At 40.7% G+C, this 14,752-nt stretch overlaps 1 protein-coding gene across 1 annotated transcript in view; it reads left to right on the top strand.

Moving 5' to 3' along the window:
• LOC135547521 (T-cell immunomodulatory protein-like) overlaps positions 1-14,752 on the top strand; it is a 131,711-nt gene that overhangs the window by 2,469 nt on the left and 114,490 nt on the right. The window lies entirely within an intron of this gene.

The raw sequence follows: 14,752 nt of genomic DNA, 5'->3' as shown, positions 1-14,752 counted from the left end.
AGTAAGGCTGGATGGAAGCTAATTGGGAACGATACCAGGTTAGACTAATGCAGGACATGGTGTGTGTAGTGTTGGTGTGCAATATCTTTTCCATTTCTTCAGCAAGATTGGAGTCTGTAGACTCACATTCTACAATGAAACATAGGGACAATGTGGCATGGCAGTCTAATGGCTGTGTGATCAGTCTCTTTAGCACTAGAGTCGAGAGTAGTGAATTCATTCTGGGGAATTGGGCACTCTTCTGGAGCTTGGTAAGTAGATGCTTGTATAGATGGTCAGAATTGGTGTTTCACACGCTGTATACAAAAGCGAGGAAGTTGAGTCTGTTCTTGGCAGCCCATCTTCTTCTCTTCCTATCTTTTTGAATTGAAATGACGTAGTAACTTGCTAAAGATTTCCTGTCTGTATTGGGATCAATTTGTGGGTTACCTTGTGCTATTCAACCCTTGGAGAGAATGTCGGTCTACTAGGGCAAAACTGAAAACACGTAGCAGACCAAATTTGAAGCACTCCAAACATTGCGTGCTATAGCTTGAAAAATATAAATAAATATGACTTCCTGAAAGAAGTTAAATCCGCTTTGTGTTTTGCTTCCTTGCCGTGGGACTAATGAGTATCGCAGTACTGGTATCGTCCCGGCCCTAGGCTCTATTCTACAAGTTTCATGAGACAGCTGGGTAGATGATCTGTCAAGGCAATTATCACTTTTTATTTATATTGTGTGGAACACAAACTTTCTCATGAGTTCCTTAAGCTCTAAACAATTGGATTAAAACATATTATAGTTAAACAATTTTCAAGTTGACTAAGAGAGAGAGGAATTCCCATTTTCCTCACCACTGAATAAATAAATCGGGCTTCTTCTTGTTTTACTGGCTTTCTCTTTTTCCACAAAATGCCATCTGACAAAAGCTGTCACTTAGACTTATGGTCCTGACGTTTTAGCTTTTTTTTTCTTCTCCCAGGAAGTTAAATCTCATATTAAGACAATTACAGAGACTGCTGTCGTGTCTGACCTACGGTATGTATCTTTTTGAGGTATTTGCTTACTGAGCTGTGACAATTTAACCAGAGCATAATCATTCATATTTAAGCTGCTAAGGGATTAGAAAGCATATTCTTTTGGACATGCCAGCCCAGCTGGAGAGAGTATCTTAAAGGTTAGCCTGTCTGTAATTTAGCAAGGAAGTCTATGTTACAGTTTGGTTTATGATTTATAAAAATAAAAACAATCTGTGCTGGAGCGAGGATTGGAACTGTGGGTGTTGACCACTTTTGTAAAATGCAAGTAGGAATGTTACAACTCACAGATTCAACAAGTCAGTCAGTTTGAATGGCTGCTCGTTGCCTGCTTCTCATATTCATCTTGTGCAAGAGGCTGCTGCAAGAGACTAGAGCACCTGTCCTAGGGGATTTTTGCCGAGGTCTACAGAGAAGCAGAGCCCTGAGCCCCGTGGCACACATCACACTGGCAGGAGCCTGGCTCGAGTGCAGGCACCCAAACCAGGAGACTGCCATGTCGCCATGGAAACACTTTGTCGTTTCACTGATTGGCAATCTGCAAATGTAAAAAATAATATATACAGTGCCTTGCGAAAGTATTCGGCCCCCTTGAACTTTGCGACCTTTTGCCACATTTCAGGCTTCAAACATAAAGATATAAAACTGTATTTTTTTGTGAAGAATCAACAACAAGTGGGACACAATCATGGAGTGGAACGACATTTATTGGATATTTCAAACTTTTTTTAACAAATCAAAAACTGAAAAATTGGGCGTGCAAAATTATTCAGCCCCCTTAAGTTAATACTTTGTAGCGCCACCTTTTGCTGCGATTACAGCTGTAAGTCGCTTGGGGTATGTCTCTATCAGTTTTGCACATCGAGAGACTGAAATTGTTTCCCATTCCTCCTTGCAAAACAGCTCGAGCTCAGTGAGGTTGGATGGAGAGCATTTGTGAACAGTAGTTTTCAGTTCTTTCCACAGATTCTCGATTGGATTCAGGTCTGGACTTTGACTTGGCCATTCTAACACCTGGATATGTTTATTTTTGAACCATTCCATTGTAGATTTTGCTTTATGTTTTGGATCATTGTCTTGTTGGAAGACAAATCTCCGTCCCAGTCTCAGGTCTTTTGCAGACTCCATCAGGTTTTCTTCCAGAATGGTCCTGTATTTGGCTCCATCCATCTCCCCATCAATTTTAACCATCTTCCCTGTCCCTGCTGAAGAAAAGCAGGCCCAAACCATGATGCTGCCACCACCATGTTTGACAGTGGGTATGGTGTGTTCAGGGTGATGAGCTGTGTTGCTTTTACGCCAAACATAACGTTTTGCATTGTTGCCAAAAAGTTCAATTTTGGTTTCATCTGACCAGAGCACCTTCTTCCACATGTTTGGTGTGTCTCCCAGGTGGCTTGTGGCAAACTTTAAACAACACTTTTTATGGATATCTTTAAGAAATGGCTTTCTTCTTGCCACTTCCATAAAGGCCAGATTTGTGCAATATACGACTGATTGTTGTCCTATGGAAAGAGTCTCCCACCTCAGCTTTAGATATCTGCAGTTCATCCAGAGTGATCATGGGCCTCTTGGCTGCATCTCTGATCAGTCTTCACCTTTTATGAGCTGAAAGTTTAGAGGGACGGCCAGGTCTTGGTAGATTTGCAGTGGTCTGATACTCCTTCCATTTCAATATTATCGCTTGCACAGTGCTCCTTGGGATGTTTAAAGCTTGGGAAATCTTTTTGTATCCAAATCCGGCTTTAAACTTCTTCACAACAGTATCTCGGACCTGCCTGGTGTGTTCCTTGTTCTTCATGATGCTCTCTGCGCTTTTAACGGACCTCTGAGACTATCACAGTGCAGGTGCATTTATACGGAGACTTGATTACACACAGGTGGATTGTATTTATCATCATTAATCATTTAGGTCAACATTGGATCATTCAGAGATCCTCACTGAACTTCTGGAGAGAGTTTGCTGCACTGAAAGTAAAGGGGCTGAATAATTTTGCACGTCCAATTTTTCAGTTTTTGATTTGTTAAAAAAGTTTGAAATATCCAATAAATGTCGTTCCACTTCATGATTGTGTCCCACTTGTTGTTGATTCTTCACAAAAAAATACAGTTTTATATCTTTATGTTTGAAGCCTGAAATGTGGCAAAATGTTGCAAAGTTCAAGGGGGCCGAATACTTTCGCAAGGCACTGTATATATATATATATATATATATATAACATTCAGAGACTATACACCTGTAGAGAAAATTGCTGCTGATTAGAAATAGCACTGAAATGTACAATTATATTGTCCTCTGCAATGTGTGTGTGGTGCAGCCACGTTTAGCTGTGAAGAGCTTAGTGTGGGAGTGAGGATACTGCTTTTCAGGAGGAAATTAATTAGAGAATTAGGTGAATTAGAGCTCTGTCTTTCCACTGCACCTGCCAGCCTCTCTAAGCATGGGGAGAGAGAGACTCGGACATGACTGTATAGCCTGTACTAGAAATCAAGAGTGTGCAAAGTTGTTCCTATGTTTTCCAATACCCCATAGGATGCACAAAAGAGACTGTTTTGGCGAATCGACTACAGCCGGTACAGTAAGTGAAAATCATGTTAGGTTTTTGTGTGGAACATTTTAAGTGGACCTCATTTGGTTTGGACCACCACTTGCTATCTTTGTGGCCTGGTCAGCAGTGTCACAGAGAGGTATTTTATTATCATGCGTCCTATCCAGGGATGATCAGAGGAGGGTCATCCCGTGTTGCGGCTCCAATTTTAGTGGTGTTTAAAGCTGTAAACATACACAGCCGAGCTGCATCCAGTGACCCTCTACCCACGACTCCCTTTAAGAGATCTGAAATTGCTTCCTGTTCAATGTCTAGGCCTATTTAAGCTGTAAATTGGACTGTCGAGCAGCCGCTGTCCCCCTCTACAGTATCACATGGCCAGTCTGTATCATGTCTCATCGCTCTCTTCCACTTCTGGTGTTGTCTGTTCAATCCTCCTCATCTACAGTTGAAGTCGGAAGTTTACATACACTTAGGTTGGAGTCATTAAAACTTGTTTTTTAATCACTCCACAAATTTCTTGTTAAGTAACTATAGTTGTGGTAAGTCGGTTAGGACATCTACTTTGTGCACGACACAAGTCATTTTTCCAACAATTGTTTAGACAGATTATTTCACTTATAATTCCAGTGGGTCAGAAGTTTACATACACTAAGTTGACTGGGCTTTTAAACAGCTTGGAAAATTCCAGAAAATTGTCATGGCTTTAGAAGCTTCTGATAGACTAATTGACATCATTTGAGTCAATTTTAGGTGTACCTGTGGCTGTATTTCAAGGCCTACCTTCAAACTCAGTGCCTCCTTGCTTGACATCATGGGAAAATCAAACGAAAATCAGCCATGACCTCAGAAAAACATTTGTAGACCTCTACAAGTCTGGTTCATCCTTGGGAGCAATTTCCAACGCCTGAAGGTACCACGTTCATCTGTACAAACAATAGTACGCAAGTATAAACACCATGGGACCACGCAGCCGTCATACCGCTCAGGAAGGAGACGCGTTCTGTCTCCTAGAGATGAACATACTTTGGTGCGAAAGTGCAATTCAATCCCAGAACAACCACAAAGGACCTTGTGAAGATGCTGGAGGAAACAGGCACAAAAGTATCTATATCCACAGTAAAACGAGTCCTATATCAACATTATCTGTAAGGCCACTCAGCAAGGATGAAGCCACTACTCCAAAACCCCCATAAAAAAAACAGACTACAGTTTGCAACTGCACATGGGGACAAAGATCGTACTTTTTGGAGAAAAGTCTTCTGGTCTGATGAAACAAAAATAGAACTGTTTGGCCATAATGATCATTGTTATGTTTGGAGGAAAAAGGGGGAGGCTTGCAAGCTGAAGAACACCATCCCGATCTTGAAGCACAGTGGTGGCAGCATCATGTTGTTCGGGTGCTTTGCCGAAGGAGAGACTGGTGCACTTCACAAAATAGATGGCTTCATGAGGAAGGGGAATTATGTGGATATATTGAAGCAACATCCGAAGACATCAGTCAGGAAGTTCAAGCCTGGTTGCAAATGGGTCTTGAAAATGGATAATGACCCCAAGCATACCTCCAAATTTAGGCAAAATGGCTTAAGAACAACAAAGTCAAGATATTGGAGTGGCCATCGCAAAGCCCTGACCTCAATCCCATAGAAATTTTGTGGGCAGAACTGAAAAAGCGTGTACGAGCAAGGATGCCTACAAACCTGACTCAGTTACACCAGCTTTGTCAGTAGGAATGGGCCAAAATTCACCCAACTTCTTGTGGAAGGCTACCCAACACGTTTGACCCAACTTAAACAATTTAAAGCCAAAGCTACCAAATACTAATTGAGTGTATGTAAACTTCTGACCCACTGGGAATGTGATGAAATAAATAAAAGCTGAAATAAATACTATTATTCTGACATTTCACATTCTTAAAATAAAGTGGTGATCCTAACTGACCTAAGACAGGGATTTTTTACTAGGATTAAATGTCAGGAAATGTGAAAAACTGAGTTTAAATGTATTTGGCTAAGGTGTATGTAAACTTCCGACTTCAGCTGTATGTTCTGGTAGTTTATTAAGATGAGCAGGTTGTGAAAACTTCAGATGGTTAAGTATCCCTGTAAAAAGGCTCCTAATTGGCTAATTCCGACATACTTGAGTGGTTCTACTGCTACCCAGGTCACCAAGTCAGTACTGACACAATAAGTCGAGGAATAGATGCGTAACGTGCCAACGAGCTCCAATACTCCTATAGCATCACATAACAACCTTGAGGGATTTTTGCATTTCATTTTATTGGTTATATTTTACTAGAACGTTGAGGTTCCCTGGGGTTGGTATCACAGTTTTATATCTCTATAATGGTTTTGCTATGCCGGGGAATCGGATTGTGAGAACTCATTAGAAAAAAGTGGTAATTGCCAAATAATTATAAATGTCATTATGCTCAAAGACACCAAACCGATACTATCATATGGCTTGTTGCTAGGCAACGTGGCTTTGCAACGCTTCCCGCAGCATCCAATTAGGAATAGTTTTTTCTGTTAGAGAGAAGTTGATTGTTGGTGTAATGTGAGGGAAACAGATTTGCCTCATATCAACGTTACTGGAGTGGGACTTTATAAAGTGATTCACACATTATAGAACTGGACAATTTTAAAATGCATATTTAGTAGTTTGGCCTGTTTTGAGTCACTGTGTCACATTTTGCATGTTAGAAGCATTGCGTTTCTTTTTCATACAGAGTCATTTCTGGTTTCTGTAATATTGATTAGGCTACCACGTGTTTGACATTGGCCTACCTGTTTTTAAAGATCTACTGTAGGCCTGCATGTAACATTCATGACATATGCTGTAAATTAACATGATATAACAGCCACGCAGATTTTATACAGATATTGCAATCATGAAAAGATGAAATTAGCTTATGTCTCATAGTGGTATTGTAGTGACCTTAACATGGGACAGTACATTCTGTTATAAATTCTAGACTTGCTTCCCAGTGTTCGCTCCTAATTTTAATAATTACAGAATTAAAACGAGCACAGCGTGGCTAGTGAGGGACCAGGCTTTGAGGTGCAATGTTTACGCCGTGTCTCTTCCTGGAAAGCTGGCAGAGTATCGAACATACAGTACATTTGTTTACATCAGTTTGTATAGATGCATGAATGAATAAATAAAGAATCTAATTTCTCACTGATGTACTGTATACAGTATGTCTGTGGACTCTGGTTGTGCTGCTGTTTCCAGTGCAATCCTCTTATGTGTAGCACTCTCCCCCTCCAGGCTTATAGTGGTATATTAGCATAATACCAAACAGGGTCCATCCATAACGACCAAACAAACAGCAGTATCTGCCTGAAGCTTAACACTAAATTGCTTGAATAAATAGTTTTTATTGAAATATCTACTGTATGCACTCACTCTACATAGAGAGAGCAGTTACATATTTCCATGTCAAATCTTTGTCAAACCCACATTGTTGTTCTGATTAAGTAGCTTGAGGGGCGTCTGGAGTGAAGCCATGTTCACTACAGGAATCAAATAGGTTTGCAAGTATACACACACACACACACACACACACACACACACACACACACACACACACACTCCGACATGGTCACAATAACATTGCTCACATAGGCCTATAAATGTACGTAGGCTATGCTCCACTGCAAGGATGGGCTTCAAGGATGGGCTTCTTAAACTTGTTACAGGATTTCAGTGAGTTTCAGTTAAACTCCTGTATTTGCTCCACTAAAGTGGCAGAGAAATGGAATGTGTATGAGGAGTTGGTGTAACCCCCCATAATGCACCTATGTTGTTCCCTTAATGGTTTTATGAAATTATTTCTCCTGCGAATAGCATCTTTCCATTTTCTGGTGCTGTTGTGTCATGTTTGTGAATGAGGTGCTTTGGTTTGAAGGCACACTGTGTGTATTGACAGGAATTGGCTTATGGAGGATTTATTTATGGGATTTCACCTTTTCCTGCCCTGAATTTCATGCTCTTCTCTGGAAGCTCACTTTGATGGAGTCTTTTGGGTTTGTCCCTAACTCGTTTTAATGTCAGTTACACAAACAAGCTGAATGGGGAAAACATTGATACATTATTTTATTTGAGAGATTATTGCATGGAGAGTGTCCGCTTAGTCCAGCTCTCGTGCCTTTTTCTCCGGCCTGTGTAGTTGTTTTTTCATCCCTTGAAAGCTACTTACAATATCGTACAAATACAAAACCTTCAACATATTGTTGGTATCTCAATGCTGTCATTGCGTCTTTTATTGTCATGCCTAAATCCTCATTTGGGATTTGGCAAGTTAAATTGGCAGTTTCACGGTCTGATCAACTCCTCCCAGCAGAAGACAGAGCCATATTTCATTAAATCTGGCCAGGCCGTCTGGATCTCTCCCTACCCATCTTCCTTAATGGGACAATGGGCTGAGTGCTGGGTTACTGTTACTTGATAGAAAACATAGCCATGTAGTGGGGAGAGTGAACCTCTAACCACTGACTGTCCTGGCCTTGCTCAAGCAGTAGTCATTGGAGCATAAGTCCCTGCCATTTTCAGCAGCACAGCAATTCTTAATTAAAATGCTTCAAGTAAATGTCCATTTTTCATTTGTTCAGTTTTGCTGGCTGCATATTGTCTGCGGCAGTCAGCAGAATGGCTATTTGGCTGCCATCGATTTTTCATGGCGGACGTTTCAAATGTTGCCTGCCTGATGTTCGTCAAGTCTGAAATGAAATGTTATGTTTTTGTTTTTACCCGGGACCTGAGGAAAAGAATAGATTTGAGCACTCCACTGTGAGATGAAGATCTCTTTCTAGTCCCATAGAGATGTACCCTAGATCCTCATGTCACACACGGATCTACTCTGGGATATTGGCCTAGTTGTTTTTACCAGATGTTTAGCCTGTATTTCTCCTGGGATTCTGAATTCTATCTACACCATTACTTTTCTTCAAGGATTTTGTGTCGGTGCAGGGATTCAGTAGCTCGACGTGCTCTCACACTGGAAGGCTCCCTATGTCTAGTGGTTGTTGTATCCATTTCACTGATGACTGACATGACATTTCCTTTTGTAATGTCAAAGGCTTCTTTCTCCCGTGCAACAGCAGAAACGTGGACTGGAGTAGGGAGGTCAACATTTTAAACTTTTTTTATTTAACCTTTTATTTAAGTAGGCAAGTCAGTTAAGAACAAATTCTTATCTACAGTGACGGCCTAGCTGTCATTGTAAGAGAAGAGAATGCATGAGAACACAACTGACAAACCGATGAGAACAGAAAGGCCTATCTCAGTGCTCTGAATATTTAGCACCCGCACACAAACACAATTCTGACTTAATTTTTGACTCATTGTGGGCTGCCTAATTAAACCCATATTTCCCTTCTGAGTCCTCACATGCAGCCTCCAACCCCTGGACAGAGAAATGAGATCAAACTCACTTGGCCCTGCGTGATCCCATCTCCTCTCCGGCCAAAGGGGTGAAGCCCCCCCCCCCCCCCCCCTCCCCTCTGTTCCCCTCCGTCTGGCACTGAGCGGGGAATTGGAGTCACAGCTTGTTTGCTGAGAAACAGTCTAACAAATATGCTGCTCAGGGACATTAAAGCCTATGGAGAGGGGCAGCCTAAAAGCAACCCTTTCCTATCTCAGCTAATGGGAGTGGGCTCAGCAGTGATAACTGCAGACAGGTGGGGCTTGGGAGGTGTCTGGATTCATAGGACACTAATGCAGAGGAATGTCATGTTTGGTTTACAGCCTTGCTGGCACAGGGGCTGAGGAGGCTCTGAGCTTTAGGTAATAACCACTGGTTAAATGCAGGTAGCGTAGAGAAGCCTTACTGTGGATTTGCATTAATATGGTTTAACTAGCTCTAAATGCAGTTGGCCTATTGATGCGACTTTAACAGTTGCATCATTCTGAAATGGGATGCTGTGATAATCTTGTAGATTGGTTATTACTGACTATTATGTACTTTGTTTTCATACACCCTCGTATTATTGTTCTCATACCTTATGCACCATTCATGTAAATATCTTTGTCAAGACAAGCCATTAACTGTAAATACAAAGAAAATACTTCACAACAAAGCCCTTGGTTAATTTGACATATTTTTGTTTGACAACTGTCAGCTGTTTGGATTTCTCCTCGTTAGGTCATAGCCCTGTTCTCTCTGTGACTGTGTTCTGTCTGGCATGGAGGAAACCTCTCAGGAAACTGCCTTCCTCTGTCTCCAAATACAAAGCACCCTACTTGAATAAATGAACAATGGTGGGAGAGAAAAGCCACCAAGACTGCTCATTAACAGCCCTGCACCTTCCTGAACCCCATGGCTTGTGTGTGAGAGGGTGTCAACGCCAGCCTACTGTAGCACATGCTGGAGACAGTAGGGATGGCTGAGCATCTCACATACAGTGTGAGCATTGTGTGAAACTTGTGTGTGTGAGAGAGAGAGAGAGCTGTGGATGCACTATAATTAGCTACAAATCTGCTCACCCTCATTTTTCATCAGCTGCTGTTTGTTTCCTCTTAATTTTCTCCAAACAGAATCTCTCTCCAATTACCAGTCCTTAGTGGCTGACCCAGAGATTAATATGGCTCTTTAATCATCATAGTGGGAGAATGGAAGGAGGAGGATATTTCATGTTTCATTTAGTTAGTCCCAAACTCATCATTTGGCCTGCTGACATGACTCTGCTGCTCCTCTGTGTTGACTATACGATAACCTAGTAGGAGTGGTTTCTTGCCGTTAGTGCTGAGCGATTAGTGCTTTTTGAGGTCGGTTCGGTGTCCGTTCGATTATTAAAAAGCAATCACGGTTATCCATTTCCGTTTGGATATTTGTTTTAGACAGTATATGCACTATGCATTGTGTGTTGAATGATCTAACAACACTGAATTAAACGGTTAATAAAAGTCCCTTGGTGTTAGTGACTGCCCATTACTGCTTATCACTTATTAACCAACATTTATTCACATTACTTTACTTGAATAAAATATTTTATTTGATTACTTTATCATTTAATTCCAAGTCATCATCTCATGTCTTTAGATCTGCTGCCTAATACTGTCTGATAAAATCACAATTTAAGTTGTTCTTCAAAGTATTTTTATTTTATTTAACCTTTTATTTAACTAGGCAAGTCAGTTCAGAACAAATTCTTATTTACAATGATGGCCTAGGAACTGTGGGTTAACTGCCTTGTTCAGGGACAGAATGACAGATTTTTCACTTTGTCAGCCCGGGGATTTGATCTAGCAACCTTTCGGTTACTGGCCCAACACTCTAAACACTAGGCTACCTGCTGCCCCACGGAATCTCACGTGTCAAACTCATTCCATGGAGGGCCGAGTGTCTGCAGGTTTTTACTCAAACCTTGTACTTTATTGATGAATTAAGTACAAGGAACTCCCCTCACCTGGTTGTGTAGGTCTTTAATTGAATGGAAACCCCCCCCCCAAACAAAGCCTCAGACACTCTGCCCTCTGGAATGAGTTTGACACCCCTGACTTAGATCATATATTTTCAGGCTCGCGAAGCAACTGCTTTCTATCCCTCTTGATCGCACGTCTCTCTTCTCTCAGTCTCTGTGTCTGCTCCACACAGACCGGACAAGTTTAAGCCGTCGCGCAATTGATTATGGTCATTATGGTCATGTATGTGTGTGTGTGTACATACATACATACATACATACATACATACATACATACATACATACATACACACACACACACACACACACACACACACACACACACACACACACACACACACACACACACACACACACACACACACACACACACACACACACACACACACACACATACATACATACATACATACATACATAGGGGAGAACAAGTATATGATACACTGCCGATTTTGCAGGTTTTCCTACTTATAAAGCATGTAGAGGTCTGTAATTTTTATCATAGGTACACTTCAACTGTGAGAAAAAATCCAGAAAATCACATTGTATGATTTTTATGTATATATATATATATATTTGGTTAATCTCAGCACTAATAGTCTTTAACTTTGAGAATGAACATGTGCATTTTTTTCAACTCTGGGTGTAACATCAATTGATGAATTCAGAGAATTAGTTTGAGGAGATTTTTCTCTGCAATCAGAAACAGCAATACTCTGAAAGCTCTGCGGTTATTTACCATGAGATTAATCTGGAATTGCATTGATTAGTGTTTAGCAAGAAATGTTCTCATGCTACCATACTCTTGCAGCTCTATCTTACCAAAGGCTGCAAACTGCAGTGGCAGACAGTCTGCGACTGACATAAAAACCCAGTAATAGCCACCTCGGCTCACAGCGAGACTATTTGCATCTTTGCTTCTGTCTTGCAGCTCAAGCTATCCTTACCTGTAATCCTCAACCCTTAGCTGAAGGTCCCCGTCTAGGATTTACCAGCAATAATGAAAGGATCTCAGGCAGAAAATAAGTGTGTGAGAGAGAGAGAGAGCGATGCAGGTGGTTGGGGAGGGAGAGAATGCTTCCCTACTTCCACCTGGGTAGAGATCAGACCGGTGGCTCTGTTTATTCACAAGGTAATGTGATGAAGGGATATTATGGAGCTGTATCCCTGCTCCCGTTCGGTATAATGGAATTGAGAGCTATAATAAAGTCCAAGTCAAACCGTCAGCAGATGTCTTAAATTGCTTCCAATCCCCTAAACAAATCTGATTGAGAGGTTATGAATAACTCCAAAGCATCCCTCTCCAACTACACACACAAGACTAGTGTTTTCCTTGAAAATAAGTCAAATTGAGCATCGATTTTAGATGGAAGCTATATTCCTTCTAGGTTGGATCTGGAGATTCTTTCCGGAGTCAACTGCATACCCAACATGTAGAAGACAACAACATTGATTTGCTTTGCTTTAGAATCTCCCACTCTCCTTCTCAAGACCGTCTACAACTTACTATTCTTCTCATGCTGTTTGTCTGCCATAGTTGCTGTAATGTACGCCAGCTCTCTGTATCAGAGAAATGAACTCGTCACTTTGTTGTGTCGCCTTCCTCCACTCAGAAAGATGGGCAACAGGGAAGGTCAGTATATAGGGTATTGGAGAAGACGAAGGATTTCTCCAGAGTTGTCTCCTCTTCCCTAGAGCACCCCACTCTCTTTCTGTGGGTCTCCCTGTCTACCAACATGTGTTCATGATGCCTCAGGAAAAATCTGCTCCAAAGCAGAGCACGAGGAAGAGTTTGCAAACCCATCATAGTGCCAGGTATTCCGAACACCGAGAGTATGGATGTGGGGGATGGAACTCCACACAGTGCTCTCGATTAAACACTCTCATTAGACTTAATTGAATATTTCTAACAAAGCTGCGGGATAATGTTTCCACTTCTCAAACATGAGCTCTCTCCCTTTGCTTTAAATGTTTCTCATTGTAATCTGTATTAGATAGATAATATGTGTGTAACACAGCAAGCCAGATGGATAGATACACATTTTTTTGTTGTAAATGTATGTTTTGTAACTACGTTTGGGATCATGCTTTGCACCTTTCTCCAAACTGTTTGCATAGTCATTTCATAATTAATTGTCAGTTCCATTGACACCAATCATTCAAGTAATTCCCATAACATGTCATGTTTAGCTGCTGCATTGCATTTTCTATGTAGACCTGTATGTGTGAAGTCTGTCAGGGCATGAATAGAACAACAACTTTTTATGGCATGTTTCCCCTAAAGGTATAATCTAAAATGTGCTCGTTAATATTTTAATCCTGGAGTTCTTTGAAATATGCATGCCATAATGGAGAGGTAGTATGCCAAGCTGGGCTTGAAAAACACACAGAATAGAGCACAGAGGCTTTCGCAATGAAGGCTGGGAAACCTCCGTCAGCCAATAAAGAAAAGGCGCTGTGTGAAATGCTGGGTTGGTCCACATATACAAGTGGTCTAAAATGAGAGTGTGAAATTAACACTGTTTATCAAGACTATATAAATAATTTCTCTATAATTCGAATCTAATTTAATCTGGGGCTCTGGAACATGATCAATAATCATTTTAATGTCACTCCATATTATTATCAGTGACACTCCTGATTATTCAATTAAGGAGGCAGTAAGACTGAAAGGACACTTGATTTGAGCTGATTGAATGGGCTACATCAGGCTCCATGATAAGGAGAGGTAAACCGATACCCAGTCATCGGATCTGTAATGGCTGGCTCAAATCGACTGTGATTATCCTGCAAGTAACAATTAGCCTACCTCATCTGTAAATATATTCATGGTCTTGTATGTTTTCTTCGATTTTTCTATTCTTAGGAGGAGAATATTAACTGAATCGAACATAATCACCCTTAATCCAAGAGAGGAGGTGGGAGAAACTATCAACTGATTTTAAAGATGAACACTTTGGAATTAAGATGTTTGAAATCGCTATTTTGTGATTTTCTGCTTCGTAGGTTTTCATCTGCAGCTGCATCTGATTTTTACTCCAATGCCACAGCTTGTTAGTCTTGGTGTAATTAAACAATATGTTCTCTATTTTAAAGCTGCAATATGTAACATTTTTGGCGACCTGACCAAATTCACGTAGAAATGTAAGTTATAGATCTTTCATTCTCATTGAACACAGGTATTAAGAAGCAGTAGATCTGTTTTTATGTGTGCTATTTCTATGCTTCCTGTTCTTAAGTTTTTTGTTTTTTCATCTATTACTTTCGGCTTTGTAAACCAGATGAAAAAACAATATTTTTGGTTATGGAAAATATATTTCACAGCGGTTTAAATGGTACAATTATTCTCTACACTATACTTGCTTGTTTTGTGACAAACTGAATTTAGCAAAAACCTATTAGAATTTTAGCAACTAGGAAATGCCGGAGCGGTTTCTACTTAGGACACCTTTTTAATAATTAAGACTGTTTCTTTAATTAGCTTTGTGGTTGCAATCCTGCAACTAGACTGTGACATGACATATCACTTAGAGCCCAGAGCCTTTACTCATACCTGAATTATGCATTCATTGGAGTCACGGATTGAAAATGAACTAATCGGTTTTGAAGTCTATCCATTTGCCAGTACTGTATATCAACCTGCAAGTTTATGCACCTTTTTGTAATTAGTTTTGGATTTTAAGGTCATGATGAATGGCTTTCCCTAATGAATTATTCTCGGGAACCCAGACACTAGGCAACAGCAGTGATTAGGGTCTG

The sequence above is a fragment of the Oncorhynchus masou genome, chromosome 1, assembly GCF_036934945.1.
Source record: "Oncorhynchus masou masou isolate Uvic2021 chromosome 1, UVic_Omas_1.1, whole genome shotgun sequence".
NCBI classification, from domain to species: Eukaryota; Metazoa; Chordata; class Actinopteri; order Salmoniformes; family Salmonidae; genus Oncorhynchus; species Oncorhynchus masou.
The sequence above is the reverse complement of the archived record's forward strand: the minus strand, read 5'-3'. Positions and strand labels throughout refer to the sequence as shown.